At 39.8% G+C, this 16843-nt stretch overlaps 1 protein-coding gene across 14 annotated transcripts in view; it reads left to right on the forward strand.

Annotated features, from left to right (window-relative positions):
* Window positions 1–16843, forward strand: part of LOC102924940 (AGBL carboxypeptidase 4) — a 1182350-nt gene that overhangs the window by 741651 nt on the left and 423856 nt on the right. The gene's annotated exons all lie outside the window — the stretch shown is intronic.

Raw genomic sequence — 16843 nt, forward strand, 5'->3', positions numbered from 1 at the left:
GCCACTCATAAATCATTATAGTATCATGCTGTTGGATTTGTGTCTCCCTTCCTGCTACACTAGCCAATGAGCTAGGACTATATATTCTTCATTTCTACACCTGTAGGCTCAAATCAGATCCTAAAGCAGATGAAGTTGTATGCTGATGTTTATAAATGATTGAGCCAATAAATAAGCCTAAGTTTTGTAGAAATTATGAGCTATTTTCTTCCTTTCCTTGACTTCTTATAGCTTCTGGCCTTTCCCAGGCTGTCTACTCCCTAAGTGGCTCGAGAGATTTTCACTGATGTTGCTCTGGTTGTTCAGTGGGGTTTTCTTATTGTTGTTTGAAAAGGTCTTATTCTGTGGTTGAGGATGGTCTTAAGCAGTCATCTTGTTTTAGCCTCCTGAGTGCTCAGATTACAAGTGTGGGTCATCATGCCCAATTGTAATTATTTTTTTAATTGGGAAAATTTTGTTACAGATAAGAGGTGCCTTTAAATATTTATATAAGAATACTACTTCGGTGACAGAAAGCCATTAACTAGTTTTAATGTGACTTAAAATGTGGTGGTTACCTGAAACAAAGCAATTTTTCTATTGCTATTAGCACTGAGTTTGATTACACTTGGATTTGTGGGTCTGTCTTCCTAAGAAAGGGAGTTAGATCATCTTGAGATTGAAATAAAAAGCTGATGTGCTTGGGTAATAGAAAGGTGCCACCAGAAGCCAGGTGGTGGTAGCACACGTCTTTAATCCCTGCACTCAGGAGGCAGGGGCAGGTGGATTTCTGTGACTTTGAGGCCAGCCTGGCCTACAGAACGAGTTCCAGGATAGGCTTCAAAGCTACACAGAGAAACCTTTTCTTGAAAAAAAAAAAAGGAAAAAAGAAATGTGCCATCAGTATGTGTGTGCACCTCACTCTAAATCCAAGGAGAGTTCCCCACTGGCCGAGCTCTGTGCTCTTTCAGGAATTATGGTAAGCTTGCTCTTAGGAGAAAGAAAAAGGCAGGGAATCCCCTTTGAAAGAGAAGGGTGAGACAAGCAGTTTGATAGGGATAATGTCTGAGGGTTGGTCTTTTTCCTCCCTTTGCACAAAACAAGGGAAGGTCAGCTCCAATTAAAGAGCCAGGGTCAGGTCAGACATCCACCAGTGAGGTCACAATCTGGCAAGGTAGTAATAATAGTTAGTGATTAATGACTCCCAGCTTGTGTTTACTGAGGACAAACTCTGGCTGTGCTATGCTATTTGCTGGGTCTTTGCACCTGTTATATTCCTCACAGCATTCACTCCATTTCACTGATGAAGAATCGCACTCAAGGAGGTTAAAACTTCTTCCAAGGGTCACTTAGCCAGAGGCATAGCTGAATTTTAAATCTGGTCCTGCCTAGCTTGCTTAAATTACAGTTAAACAAAGAGGCATACAAAACTGTTGAGTAAGAAAGAGCCTCCGAGGAAGAGCTAATGCAGTGAAAGGAACAAAGAGGAGAAATTTGTCACTGCATTTCAGGCCTCAGCCTTCATTCACCTGCCCATCTGCTTCACCTTTACTCTGAGAATGAGGGCAACAGATGCATAAAGTAAAGATTTAGGTCCAAAGCTCAATGACACCGCCATCCATGCAGAGTATCCACTTTGAGAAACTACTACTGTGATTAGAAATATCTAAATAGCTTTGATATCCCTCCCAGCTCAAGGTCAGAAAGAAGACCTGGCAAGGGTGCTCTGGAAAGTTTAGAAGAGGAGGGGTGTGCGCCACCATTGAAGAATATGTGGAGCTCTGCACTCAGGGATGCAGTGGGAGAAACACAGGCCGATTCTGGACCCTCACTTCCCCCTTAATAGTTCTGTATCCCTAGCTACCCCACTTGGCATCGCTTAATCTTTCTTTCCTTGTTTTTAAAGTGTAGGTAATACTAACATATAACACACATAATAATAGGTATATATTATTTGTGTTGGTAGTATGCATTTCCTGCTGATTCCTTAAAGCTGGAGCTATTTTTAATCTTTAAAATGTGTTTGCCTTCCAGATATGTGATGTACTAATCTTTAGGACTGCATAGTTTGCCCTATCTTGGAGTAATGTATTTGAGAAGGGAGAAGGAAGGAGCAGGGCAGTAGTAGATGATCAGATGGAGAGTGCCATAGTATATTTCACATAATAGTTATGGAAATTCATGATTCCATTGTATTACCCACATACTTTAGAGCTGGACATCCAAAGCTCAACTGTAACTCTCTCCATATAGGGTGACCACTTGGCAAAAACTATGAGCAGGGTTAATAAAAATATTTGTTTTAGATATGCCTCCAAACTCAGACAGAAGCTTAGAAGAGCCACCTTCTACAGCCACACTGATAATGTCTTCATGACTTAATGCAGTAGCACCTAACCACATGATATCTCATGAGGTCCTCACAATCTTTAATTTCCGATGGATCACAGAATGTGGCGGTGTGTCTTGGGCAGGTCACTTCCTCACTGAGGCTCTTCACACTGCCTGGCACTGTAAAAGAGTAATAACATTCAACAAAAGCTTGTTTAATAGAATATAAGCACATAGAGATGCTATTGGAGTTAAACTTGATATTGTGTAGAGAAATGCACTCTTATTTTGCCAACAGCTTATAGTACTGAATGAACTTGGGTAGAAGTTGAGGTATATTCCTGGTGGTGGGGCCTAGGGGAGTACTTAACCTACAGAGTATGTTTCCAAGGGTTTAAGAATATAAGATTTGTCTCTGCTCCCAAAGGACAAGAGGAGAAGTATCAGGAGAGGAAATAGAAGTGCAAATCAAGAAACTGAGGCATAAGCCCAGTTCTGGATCTGAGTATAGATAGAGAAAGAAGAATGTGGCACAGTGGATACAAATGTCTGGAGCTACTTAAGGATGCTGCTTAGAACAGTGGAACTAAGTGCTGTACCTATGGTTGATTCACTGAAGATCCTCCAACTAGCTGTCTGTGTTGATGTTTCAAAAGCCAGCAATTAAATTGGAACCTAGTTCTCATCTTACCTCATTTAATCAGGCTATCCATCTTTGAACAAGACTGGGTTTAGGAAAATGCCAAGCACGTTGTTCCTGCTCTGAGCCAACTCCCATGCAGCAGCCTGTCTCTCTAGAAGGTGTCTACAGTGCAGGCTAAATTTATGATTCCTCTTGGGGAGTCTTAAATAGTACATGGTGGCCTTTTTGTCTACCCATACAGCATTATTAATACCTCTTCAGCGCTTAGAGTCAGATGGGTGGAAGTCTGTGCAACTGAAAGAAGAAAAGAAACTCACCTTCACAGAGCATCTGCTAGTTTCCAAGCACTGGAAGTCGCTGCACAGTGTCTTCCATCTTAATGCTTGTTTACCATGTCTGGCTGCCCAATCTCCTTCTAACACTTTTATTCTTGATTCCTTCTTCCTTAAGGTAGAAGTTGGAAAACTCACTTGCCCAGCCTCCCAGTGCACTGGGGTGTTATCTAAGCTGTACCAGTCAGACACATCCATACAGGAAGTCTATTCTGACACAGGCAAATGTGAGGCCTAGGCAGTGTAATCAACCTTGAGTCCCTGGCTAGAAATGCCATTAGTGCAGGCAGCACAGTAGTTTCTATAAAATTGAATTAGCAGCATAAAGATGACACCAGTGTGAACTTTTATACAGAATACTCAGTGGTAAGGCAGCTATACCTTTCTTATCAGAACATCTGCAGCATGATTTCAGGTATGAAGCTTAGCTCCAAATCTGGTTATTGAACCTTCAACTCATTGTGTGAACTACTAAGATTACATTCATAAATTCTCCTCAAGGTTAATCAGTTAGCCTGCTTCTATCACCTGCAATTCAGAAATGATTCATTCAACTCTCAGGCGGTCCTTATACATCCTACTCAGGAAAAATTTCTATACATAGTTACATACATTCAAATGTCTCAAAACTCACTGAAGTTTCCACAACCTGGTATCCATCCAACTCCAAAGTCCATCAGTCTCCATTTGTATCATAGTCCTTTGCCTTAGAGCTGTCTAGAAGACAGCTCATAGGAATAACAGGATAGTGGTCTCATCTCTGCTGCATTTTTCTTGTGTGCTCCAATAAGGTAAGAATTTATTCCTTCATTCATCCCCTTACTCTTGAACCTTGATTCTAGCCTCTAAGGGGATTTCAATGATCATCCTATTTACCTAGCTTTGCTCACTTTCTATTACATCACTCTATCTTATTTCCTTTAAATTTAAACTATTTTCTGATATAATCTTGCCCTTTTTCTGTAGTGGTTGGTTATCCTCTACTTCCTGTTAGAATGGAAATTTCATAAGGCATGCCTTATTTTGCCCAAGTTTGTATCTCTGGTGTCTAGCTTGGTTCCTGGCATTTAGTAGATCACCAAAGTATGTTTACTGAGTGGATGAATAAACAAATGGAAAGGATAAATGAACGTAATTGGTGTCTACTCAAATCATTCTCTACATTTAGTGTGCCCTTGTCTCAGTAATAGTATTAGTTTCTTAATTTTCACTCAACAAAATTATCCTTAGTAATGGCCTTTAGAATCAGTTTTCAAGATACAAAGCTCTGGAATTAGATAAACCTTAGTTTCATTCTAGATTCTTCCATTTACTGTTACATGGCCCTGGAAATTATCTAGGTTTTCTTTTCTGACCTTTAACATTAGAGATAATAAACGTTTCCTCATAAGGCCATTATCAGGGTGGACATTATAGAATGTGCCTTCTCAGTCCTTCTCAGGCTTTTCCTACTTGTTCAACAAATCTGGTATAAAAATAAAAAGTGGAGCACAACTGAGATGCTGATTTAGTTTATTAACAACTAAGTCTACTGTGACAAAGTACCACTGGATGGATAATTTATATATAACATAAATGTTGGACTCAGTTATGGAAGCTGGAAATCTGGAACCAGGTGTCAGTGTGGATGGGCAATTGTAAGAGCACACTACTGGGTTATGGATTGCCATCTAATAGCCATGTGACCAAAAGAGGGTGAGAAGGCTCTCTTGAGGTCTCCTCTACAGGGAAATAATCCATCCAGGAGTATTCTATACTCCCCCAAAGCCCCACGTTCTATCTATCATTGTACCAAGGGTAGGATTTCAAAGCATACACTTTGGGGAACACCAGCATCTAGTATGTTGTCCTACAGTGTATTTTCCCATGAATGGATTTGGCCAAGCACAGTAGCTTCTCCTCCAACTTTTATTGCATGTGGTTGGTGTAGTTAACATTTTATAAACCCCCAAAATCTCACCACAGAAACTGTTCTTGCCAGATGCAAAGGCATGTCATGATGCACAGCATTAAAGCTTCCCTGTGCTTTTGTCCACCATGCCAGTCCATATGGATTGTTCTTGCTGTGAATTAGTAAGAGCTAGAGTTGAATCTAGTCTCAGCTCTGAAACCGACATCTGTGTTATTTTGTTCTGTTTGCTTCTATATATTTCTCTTCAGGACTGAATTAAATACACACACACACACACACACACACACACACACACACACCTTATATAATGTGGCATTGCCTAGACATTCTAACTGAATTTTTCATATCCTTAAGAAAATGACATTAGACAGTGTTGTGTAGTAACTCTGAGTACAAAGTTACAATTTGAGGGATTGTAAATATTGAGAGTAGATATACTAAAGAGATAGGCTGAAGTAAGATAGGGGTCAGTGAGAAAGGTTTGCTCCCCACAAAACACTCCAAAAGCAGCAAGATAGGGAGGGTTGTAAGGTGTGGCTAAAGCACATGGTCTTTTAGGTAGTAGAAAGTCCTCAGGTCACCTTAATCAGCAAACACAGCCTTAGTCCAATAACTAAAATTTAGGCACAGTGGATAATATCAATTATATCCTGGCCAGGAGACCAGAAGAGGGAGCTGAAATTTCTGAAATGGGTCCTAATGAATCCTTACTGATGTCATTTGGCCCAGGCTGGCTGCTTTGAAGGCGGAAGCCTTTCTCATACATTCATTTATGACATACTATTCTGAAAGCAGGTTTTTGTTCATGCAGAACTCTGAAGATATATCTAAGGATAAAATATAGTTCTGTTCACAGGGAGTTCATAGTGTTTACACAGTACTTATATTTGTCTAGTTGGTGACCCTGGGCAAGTTACTTAATCTACTTGTGCCTCAGGTTCCTCATTTATTAAAATAAGAACAGTAACATTGCTTTTCTTGAAGGTTAAATGTGTTATTTTGTGTGTAGCCAATAACACATCAGTATAGCACTCAGACTCTGAGGCTGAATGTTCATAAAACCAGCTTTAATTTTGTCTCCTACCAGTAATCCAGACCTATTCAGACTCAGTACCTTGCCCAGGATGAAATTTTTCAAGTAATAAAAAGCCCTTAAATCACCTTACTCAGCAAAAACAAACATTTTGTTAATCCCAGACTACTGTCAAAATTCAGGACTTAGTTTCCTGTATTTTCCATAGTCCCACCTGTCTAGGCAAGGTCTGTTTCCAGGTAGGAGCTTACAGGGCTGTAGAGCATTTGGTCCTTCTTGGCTTTTTATTCCTATCTTTCCACTAGCTCACAAGGATGAAGTGGTGAAGAATGGGTGAGAACATGGAATAACAATTCCCTAGCACTCTCCTTCACTGGCTGGGGTGGGGGTGGGGGGTGGGGGGGTGGGGGGGGTGGGCGTCCTCTGTGCCTGGAGGACATTTGCAGCTGACTTTTGCACAGATTCCATCAAAGGTTTTCGAGTGCACTCAACAGGAGCAACGACTTAGCAATGTGGCCTATTTCTCTTGCTGTTACTGCTCCTCTGTCCTCCTTCCTGGGATTTACCCTCCATAGACTCTGCATGGGAATTGAAATAGAATAATCTACCTACTGTGATTCTCATATGGGCTCAGCAACTATTACCTTGGTAAGTACCAGGACCACAAACCGGTCTAACTACCTCACAGTGCCCACAATCTTACTAGTTTTCTCAAGGAGTAAAATTTCAACCCATGGAATCCTCCCTCTTCCCATTGGAAGCAAGGGACCTCATCCCAATACACACACACACACACACACACAGAGAGAGAGAGAGAGAGAGAGAGAGAGAGAGAGAGAGAGAGAGAGAGAGAGAGAGATGAGAGAGAGAGAGATTTTTCTTTTGGAAGATACAGCATGTATATGTAGGACTCCAGAGAGCAAACTCTCTCTCTCTCTCTCTCTCTCTCTCTCTCTCTCTCTCTCTCTCTCTCTCTCTCTCTCTCCCTCTCTAATTCATATCATCACTCCAGGCTACCACTTTCACTCCAATCAGGCACCCTTTCTTTTTCTGTCTTTCATGTCTATATCTCTTTTTGTCAATCACAAGAATGCAAATAGTGCTTTCCACTTCCTTACCTGCCCTTCCTTGCCCATACGTTTTTTTTCACATGCTCAGTGTCACAGAGCTATCAGTAAACCAAATGCCACTTATATAAAGGTGTGAATAATGTCACCAAGATTATTCAGAAAGGGCATTGATTCCTCACCTTTTCTCTTTGAGACATACAATTCTCTGAAACTAGTAGATCAAAAAATGTAAGGAAGTTGGGGCTGGAGCAATGGCTCAGCAGTTAAGAGCACTGGCTGTTCTGCTGGAGGACCTAGATTCAAGTCCCGGTATCCACATGACAACTTACAACCACTTGTATGCAACTCCAGTCCCAGGGAATCTGATCCCCTCTTCTGGCCTCTTCTGGCCTCTGTGGGTACCACATAACATTCGATGCTCAGACATTCAGGTAAAAACACCCATACTCATAAAATAAAAATAAATAAAATCTCTAGAATAGTTTTTAATGTAAAAAAAGTGAAAAATAGAGAGTTCAGATTTCAGGAAATAATGGCCTGGAAATGAAAGTTAAATTAAAGCAGATGTTTGTGGGCCCTGTTAGCAGGAGAGGAGGACATGACAGAGCTTAGGGAACAGCAGAAATGCTGATATTTTATAAAGAAGTATAAAAGCAGATGGTGCAAGCATGAATCAGTGAAAGGAAGCAGAACCATATACCCAGTGGCTGTGCTCAGAGAGGGCAGCTGGGGCAAGCAGGCTGTCCCTGGGACTCCAGGCTCACCAAGAGCAAAAGGAGGGCAGCCAACCTGGACCTAAAATGCTGACGGCCAAAGAGCTAGAGAACTGGCCAGTGTGGGGAGGAGAGGAATCCTATGCAGTCCCATTTACAATGCCATGTTGCTTAGTTGTGGGCCTTAAACAAGCCTTTTGCCCTGTCCAACCTTCTCTTTCTACATCTGTAAGTAAAAAGAGATGGTCCAGTCTCTAAGGACCTGGTTTTCAGCCTATGTGAAAAGATAAAGATAGCTGAGCTTTTGTGGAATGGCGTTCACAAAGATACTTTCCATTTTTATCTCAATACGTTTCTAGTATCTAGCTGACCTGGATTTAGCAGCAAAGAGTGAGAGCAAAAAGGAGAGAGGGAGGGAGGGAGAGAGAGGAAGAGAGAGGGGGATTTTTAAAGCACATTTTTCATATATACATTAATGTGAGATGATTATTCAGACAGATTTTTTTCCCTAAGAGCCTCCTCTGGAAACTGGAGTCTGGCCTACCGAGTGAGTGTCTATGGGAAGCTGGAATTCTTTGAGAGGTAGGGAAGGATTTGGTAAGTAAATGAACTGAGACACTTAGGAGAGTGTTTATTTAGTCTTTTAACTTGCTTTGAGCACTTGAAGTTCTAATGGTTCAGTAAAGGTTATTGTCAAAAAGGGAAAAAAGGAAGGAAGAAGGAAGGAAGGAAGGAAGCAAGGAAGCAAGGAAGGAAAGAAGAGAATGTGTTAACTGGCTGAAGTGGAAGAAGAAAGAAGTTGACAAAAGAATGTACTGAGAGGAGAGAAGTTTATTCTAGGATGAGGGAAGGGAGAGATCAATGAGAAAGGAAATGAGAGGATAGAGGCAGAGATGTTCTTGAAGAGGAAGGCTCTGTGTTCAAATGCTGCATGTGTGCTCTGGGGTCTAGTGCAGGCCTCTCTCTCCTCCCTGGTCCTCTGTAGACCAAGCTTTCTGTGCCCTGCAGGTTGCCCTCACTGAGTTTCTCAGCTCTGAAGTTATCAGGTCCTTTATCCCCTATTTCCCATTGACTATCAGTTTATGAGTCTATGATCTCCAATCTCCTGTGAGTGCTTACAGAGGGAATGGATGTCATTTGGTTTTGAGTCTCCAAAGAGTGGCAGAGTCTGACAGCTAGTGCTGATGAATGGAACTGGATACATTGTAAATATTTTATATGAAACCTACAATTAGAGGTTTCCCTGGCTTTATCTTGTTCAGCTCCCTCATCTTGCCAGTGACAAACCAACGTGGAGATGAACAGATAGACTGTTCAAGGGCCTGTTTCTGAGGAGGCAAAGTCAAAATTGTATGATATGTAATCCATGTCCCAGTCAGTTGCTCTCCTATATCTGGTTTCTTGATCAAGCTGAGTAAATGTGAACATCTAAAATTTTTGTGCACAGATAATTTTAGAAGTACATTTGTTAAGTTATATATCCATTCAGCAAATGTTTACTGAATGGATCATGGATCACAGGGCATTGGCCCAGCTCCATGCCCTAGTCTAGGGTATTTTTGGATGCCCAGGAGCACTTAACATACACTTCACAGTGTGACCAGTGCTGCAGGACAATAGAGCACAGTGCCTAGGTCAGACACCTTTACCAGCTGAATGAAACAACATCTGAAACATGGCAGAATTGGATATGACAAAGGTAGATCTTACGTTGTATGTGGAAGGCTCCATTTCAGTAGGGAAAAGGAGAGTCTTCCTTATGGGCAGAATAGCATAGAGAGAAGCTCACAGGAATATTTATTCACATATTCATTTATTCAGCACATACTGTGTGCCAGGTACTATCCTAAGAATTTTATATATATTCAGTATTGACTGTACAGATGAAGAAAGGAAAGCGCGAAAGTAATATACCTTTCTAAGTTACAGAGCTAGTGATAAGGAGAGCTGAATGAGGAAGAACAGCTCAAAATCCCTCTTTTACAACATACTATAGTGTTGACTCTTCGTGTTGCCTCTGCATAGTGAATGAAAGTCCATGTGGTTCATATGGAGAACTCAGCAATACAGAGTTGAGGGTCAGGTTTTACTAAAGAAAGTTTGGGGAAATTTTGTTTGTTCATATTAACTATATATTTACCAGGACTAGAATAGAGCAAAACTGTAGTGGGTAGCCATTCCAGCTTGGATCTGGAAGCTCCAACCCCCACTGAGACTCTGGCAACTGTCACGCCTACGAGGCGGGGCGAGGGGAGGGGCTGGAAACCTAGGAGCTGGATGGGCAAGCGCTCGCTCTGGGCGCGCTCTCTGCGCCTGGACCCTGGATGGTGGAGATTGATTGTGCAGAGCTCCAGAGAACACCGCTGGATTGCTATACGCCTTCCCCAGACCCCCGCGACCTATCCATTCTTTCATTTGTAAGTCATCCACTAAATAAATCTTCCTTTTAACTACGTGGAGTGGCCTTTATAATTTTCCCCAATATCTGGCGCCCAACGTGGGGCAAATTCCAAAGGTCTGGGCGGCTCCTTGCTGTTGGCGCCGCTTCTCATGGACGATAACAGGATAAGCCATTGTATGAGAGCTGTTTGGAGATGTTACAACCTCTATGGTCTTGACCTTCTGCTTATTAGTTCCCTTGTCATGTTTACTGAGAGTTTCTTCTAGGGCTTGCAAACGAGCACCTAGGGTCTGTTCTAGGGAGTGAACCTCCTCTCTTGCAAGGGACTCCAGATTTCTCATGGAATCATAGACATTTTTATTTTCCTCAGAAGCACATGATTCCATGGACCTTATCTTATCAATTAATGATAATCTTTCTTCCTTATGCAATGTCTGAGTAGCCATAACTTCACTCTGGAGAGTTAGTGTTCTATCCATTAGATATTCATATTTATTATCAATAAAATCAATTTTGGGTACAAGCCTGTTTTGTAAATCCTGATTAGCAGATTCTAGAGAAAGAATCTTTTCCTGTAAGCCTTCATTACTATCTTTTAAATCAGATTCCAGAAAGAGAATCTTTTTCTGTAAGCCTTCATTGCTGTCTTTGAAAGCAGATTCTAGAAAGAGATTCTTTCTCTGTAAGTCTTCATTGCTATCTCTTAAAGCAGATTCCAGAAAGAGAATCTTTTTCTGTAAGCCTTCATTGCTATCTTTGAAAGCAGATTCCAGAAAGAGAATCTCTTTCTGTAAGTCTTCCTTGCCATCTCTTAAAGCAGATTCCAGAAAGAGAATCTTTCTCTGTAAGCCCTCACTGCTATCTTTGAAGGCAGATTCCAGAAAGAGATTCTTCTTCTGTAAGTCTTCATTGCCATCTCTTAAAGCAGATTCCAGAAAGAGAATCTTCTTCTGTAAGCCCTCACTGCTATCCTTGAAGGCAGATTCCAGAAAGAGACTCTTTCTCTGTAAGTCTTCATTGCTATCTTTTAAAGCAGATTCCAAAAGGAGAATCTCTTTCTGTAAGCCTTCATTGCTATCTTTGAAGGCAGATTCCAGGAAGAGAATCTTTTTCTGTAAGCCCTCATTGCTATCTTTGAAGGCAGATTCCAGAAAGAGATTCTTTTTCTGTAAGCCTTCATTGCTATCTTTTAAAGCAGATTCCAGAAAGAGAATCTTTTTCTGTAAGCCTTCATTGCTATCTTTGAAAGCAGATTCCAGAAAGAGATTCTTTTTCTGCAAGTCTTCATTGCTATCTTTTAAAGCAGATTCCAGAAAGAGAATCCTTTTCTGTAAGCCTTCATTGCTATCTTTGAAAGCAGATTCCAGAAAGAGATTCTTTTTCTGTAAGTCTTCATTGCTATCTTTTAAAGCAGATTCCAGAAAGAGATTCTTTTTCTGTAAGTCTTCATTGCTATCTTTTTTTTTTTTTTGGTTTTATTATTATTATTATTATTATTATTATTTTACAACACCATTCAGTTCAACATAATAGCCACAGAATCCCCTGTTCTCCCCCTCTCGCCCACCCCTCCCCCCAGCCCACCCCCCATTCCCATTGCTATCTTTTAAAGCAGATTCCAGAAAGAGAATCCTTTTCTGTAAGCCTTCATTGCTATCTTTGAAAGCAGATTCCAGAAAGAGATTCTTTTTCTGTAAGTCTTCATTGCTATCTTTTAAAGCCTGTATCAGTCCCAATAATGACTCATCTTTGTTCTTATTATTAAAGCAGTGTTTGAACACTGTGTGAATTATTACGATGAATGCCAAGATGGTACAGGCCAAATATGCCTGAGGAAGGTCATATATTTCCAGGAGAATGTCATTCATCATACAGGCAAAAAGGTTTTTAAATTCTTGTGAGGTAATGTTGTCAGCCATATTACAAGAATTACTCAAAATTTGTTAGTCAATTTTAAGATGTAAAATTATCAAGTACTTTTACTTGAAATAAAATGCTGGTTTGCTTATCTTACCTTTCTGTGGTATGGGGGGTGTAGATTTAACTATCTGAGCTTTCTCACAGTACCCAACAGAGATAACATCACCCCCTAAACGGCAGGAAGCAATTCTAAGAAAACGACGCCCCTTCTCCCTTAGGTTTCATAATTCTCAGGGTTTTGGATGACGGTTGTAGGGTTTGGGGTGGAAGAAAATATTAACTCAGTATTGTAAAAAAAAAAGGGGGGGGCAGAAGAAATGGAACGGATAGGTATAAGATATGATGGTAAATCATTGTATATACTAGTAAACAAACTTGGTAAAATAGCAACCTTAGACAATTTGCACTGTAATTTGTACTGTTATAGATTCTTATATGTTGATACAAATGTAAACTATTTTTATACTCCTGTTTAAGATAATTTGTATATTGATACAAATACAGAACTATATTTGTTATAATGTACATATATTTCTACTCTTATTTGAAACATTTTTATATTGATACAAATGTAAATTTATATCTGTCATACTTTATATATGTTCTACTTCTGTTAGGATATTTGGTATATTGATATATATTTAAGATTATTGTCATATTGCATATCACACTATATATTCCTACCTCTGTTATAAATATGTTGTGTATTGTCACAATTTTGAAGTCATCGTTCTTCACCATACATTTGCTTATAGACTGTTTACCTTATTTACGTGAAGCCTTAGTCCTTAGGTTATTTCGGTAGATAAGATTTATAGATTTATGGTCGCCTATGCCTGTCATCTCTATAGTTACGTTAGTTAGGTTATCCAGATTTACAGATACATAGGTCAGATGGACAGGTAATCTTCAAACACTTCATAGACCTAGAGAATATGGCATTTAAATAACTTAGAATTCTGTTGACGTGAGGCACAATTGCTCCTGGCTGCACCAATTGATCCCGAGAGAATGTTGGGCTTCTAAGACATTTCCATTTGGAAGTTTGTCTTTTTGGCACAAAATGGCCTACGGGGCAAAGAACTGCCCTTGCCTTGATGGCTGACAGTACAAATGCAATGCTGTCCTTTCTGGACAAGCGGGACACAAGGAAAGCGACCACTGTACTCTGCCAAGACAGGGTAAGATGGTCTTTCAGAAATCCTGCTTCTGAAAATGGTCTGTCAGATACTCTAGGCCTGTAGCCAATTTGAATGCACCAACAATGCTGAGAAACATTAGGTGACTGTCCAGGCTGCCAGCTGTCTTGGTCTACTCTTGCAAGATTCCCGAAGTTGCTTGCATCCGTCTACCATTTCTCAGGTACCATTATGTTCCTTCTCAGGTCTTTGATGGGATTGAAGACTAGCAGTTATAGTTACAACTTAGTATATATAATATCTTAGATAGAACATTTTAAGTATTAGATTCAGGTTCTTTAGGATAGGACACCTTTGAATGATCTTTATAACATGCCGTTTACCTATGCTCTATACTTCTCTGGATTTTAGAATGTGTTTCTTGCTTGATATTGTTTGCATTGGTTGTAGTTACATCTTATCTAGGTCATTATCCCTCATTATTTCTGGACAATATTTGATAACCATTCCTTTGTATATAGTCTTGTATTAGTTTAGAACCTTCTTATTTAGACAAAAAGGGGGAGATGTAGTGGGTAGCCATTCCAGCTTGGATCTGGAAGCTCCAACCCCCATTGAGACTCTGGCAACTGTCACGCCTACGAGGCGGGGCGAGGGGAGGGGCTGGAAACCTAGGAGCTGGATGGGCAAGCGCTCGCTCTGGGCGCGCTCTCTGCGCCTGGACCCTGGATGGTGGAGATTGATTGTGCAGAGCTCCAGAGAACACCGCTGGATTGCTATATGCCTTCCCCAGACCCCCGCGACCTATCCATTCTTTCATTTGTAAGTCATCCACTAAATAAATCTTCCTTTTAACTACGTGGAGTGGCCTTTATAATTTTCCCCAATACAAAACACTCTCATATAATATCTCACTTATTCATATTTAATACTTACAAACTTATGAAATAAGTAATGTTTTCAATTTTGTGATGTGGACTTAAGGCCCAAACTAATTGCATGGAACCCTGAAGGTCTAACAAATCTCGCATGCCTATCTGTATGCAAAACAGGTTGTACACAAACCCTAGAGCTGGAGCATCCCTTGGGATGCTGAACATCTTACTTTGGGGCTGCTGTTAGTAATCTTGAGTCACATTGAAACTTGAATTCCTTTGTTGCAAGAGATGGAACCTCTAAGAGGTGATCAGGTCACTAAGAGCAATTAATTGATTAATGCCTTCCTCAAGAAATGGATTAATTACAGTGAGCATAGATTGCTATAGAAAAAGGCTGCTCCTCGTTGTTTGCTTCTTCTGCTTCACATAGCTAACCTTCTACTTTTCCACCACTGTGACACAGCACAAGGCCCTGATTATGTGCTTCCAGCCTTCAGTACTATAACCTAGATAAATATCTTTGCTTCATAAATAATCTAGTCTCAGATATTTTGCTGTAACAACATAAAAAAATTTTTATGATATCTGTAATTGCCACCATTGATTGTATGGCTAGCTGAACCTGGGGTCACTTGATTTGTCTTTTTAGTCTTTCACATCTGTAGATAGTTATGCAATGGGGGAAGTGGAGCATTTATCTAGTAATTCTTTATCAATAAAAACTCAGGAGTCAGGTATCAGGGTAAGATACTGAATGATCACAGAAGTGGCGAAGTGACCAGTGACTTCCTCTCTCTCTCTCCTTCCTTGATCCAAAAGGGCTGAGAATCTTTCTAATCCCCATCCTGCTATTTCCAGTGTCTTGCTATGTGTTCTCAGTCCTCCAAAATTTCTATGGCTAATTTTGGTCAGCTAGTAGCTAGCTTCACCCTCTGATTCAAAGAAAACTTTTATTTCCAGTCTTGGGAATGTCAGAGTTTGATCAAAATGTCCTACAACAATTCCCCCTTTATGTCTTAATAAAAAGGCAAGGTTTTAACTCTTTACACAGTAAAGCTATATACCATAAGAGCAATTATCAGGTAAGAATTGTTTTCACAATGTCCTGTCCATTTGCATTTGTAAAATTGAGAGAAAATACTCCATTATTATCTATCCTATCTTATTGAGTCCAAGGTTTTATATCTAATTCACTTTCTATCCTAATTTGTATTACCATGCAAAACTATCTTTTTAGACCTCAAAACATTTTCTTAAATAAACAATTTAAGCTCTTATGTCTCTCAACTTCATACACTTTACACTACTTCTGTGAGTTTCTTTTCTGAATTTGGTAACAAGGAACACTGTAACTATAACTATCTAGTCTTTAAACCCATCAGAGACCCGAGAAGGACATAATATTATCTGAGAAAACAGAAAATGTAGAGCACACAACTTCCAAAATTATACAAATGACAGAGCTACTTGGCTGCCTGAACCATCACCCAAGTTTCCTCTGCAGTGTTGGGGCATCCATCTTCAACCTACAGGCCTAGAATATTTAACAGACTTTTCTGTGAAGCAGGAATTTTGAAGGACTGTCCTACCTTGTCTTGACAAAATTTAGCAGTCACTTTCTTTTGCATCCTGCTTGTCCAGTTTGGACAGCATGCTGTCAGCAGTTGAGGCAAGTTGCCCAGTGGCTAACTTTCCCACAATGAAAGCAAACTCCATTCCAAAGTTCTATGTTGCCCATCATACTTTTTTGAAGTAAATTGATGTGGTAAGGAGCAGACATGTCTTACTGTCATGAAATGCTTTATGTTATTGAATTATCTTAAATACCATATTCTGTAGGTCTCTGAAGTGTTTGAAGACCATCTGTCTATCTAAAATATATCTCTGGTTGACCTTGTAAACATGCCTAACATGACCACAAATATTATTGTTATAGATGAATAACTACTAACCTATTTTTCTTAATTATCTTAAACAGTTTGCAATAATAGCATTTAAGGGTTTAGAACGTTACATTTTAAAATGAGCTGCATAGGTACAATATCTTAAAGAAGAGTAGAAACATATATACAATATACCAAAAATAACCTTAAAATTGTATCAGTATACAAAAATTCATACCAATGAATAAAATTTAAGACTAGTAGTTGCTTTATTCATTTAAAAGTAGATTCAATAATCTCCCCTTTTATCTTATCATTCATATATCCCTCTTTTTCTTTTCAGAATGAGATCCCTGAATCTAATCTCCTTTGCTTAGTTTCCTCCCTGACTATGACCAATAAGAACTTTCAACCAACCCCACTAAATGATGATAAGCATCCGTAATCAATGGGATTACCAAAAACCTTTCACTTCACCTCTAGGAAATGTGTGTATGTGTGTCAAAATTACTTCCATTTGTCTTAGAGTGATGGCATCTTTAGGGGATACTGATAAAATTGAGATAATGGTCAAGTCCTGGGACAGCTAGCTATTGACCAGTCTCCATG

This window comes from Peromyscus maniculatus, chromosome 2 (genome assembly GCF_049852395.1).
Source record: "Peromyscus maniculatus bairdii isolate BWxNUB_F1_BW_parent chromosome 2, HU_Pman_BW_mat_3.1, whole genome shotgun sequence".
Classification (NCBI taxonomy): Eukaryota; Metazoa; Chordata; class Mammalia; order Rodentia; family Cricetidae; genus Peromyscus; species Peromyscus maniculatus.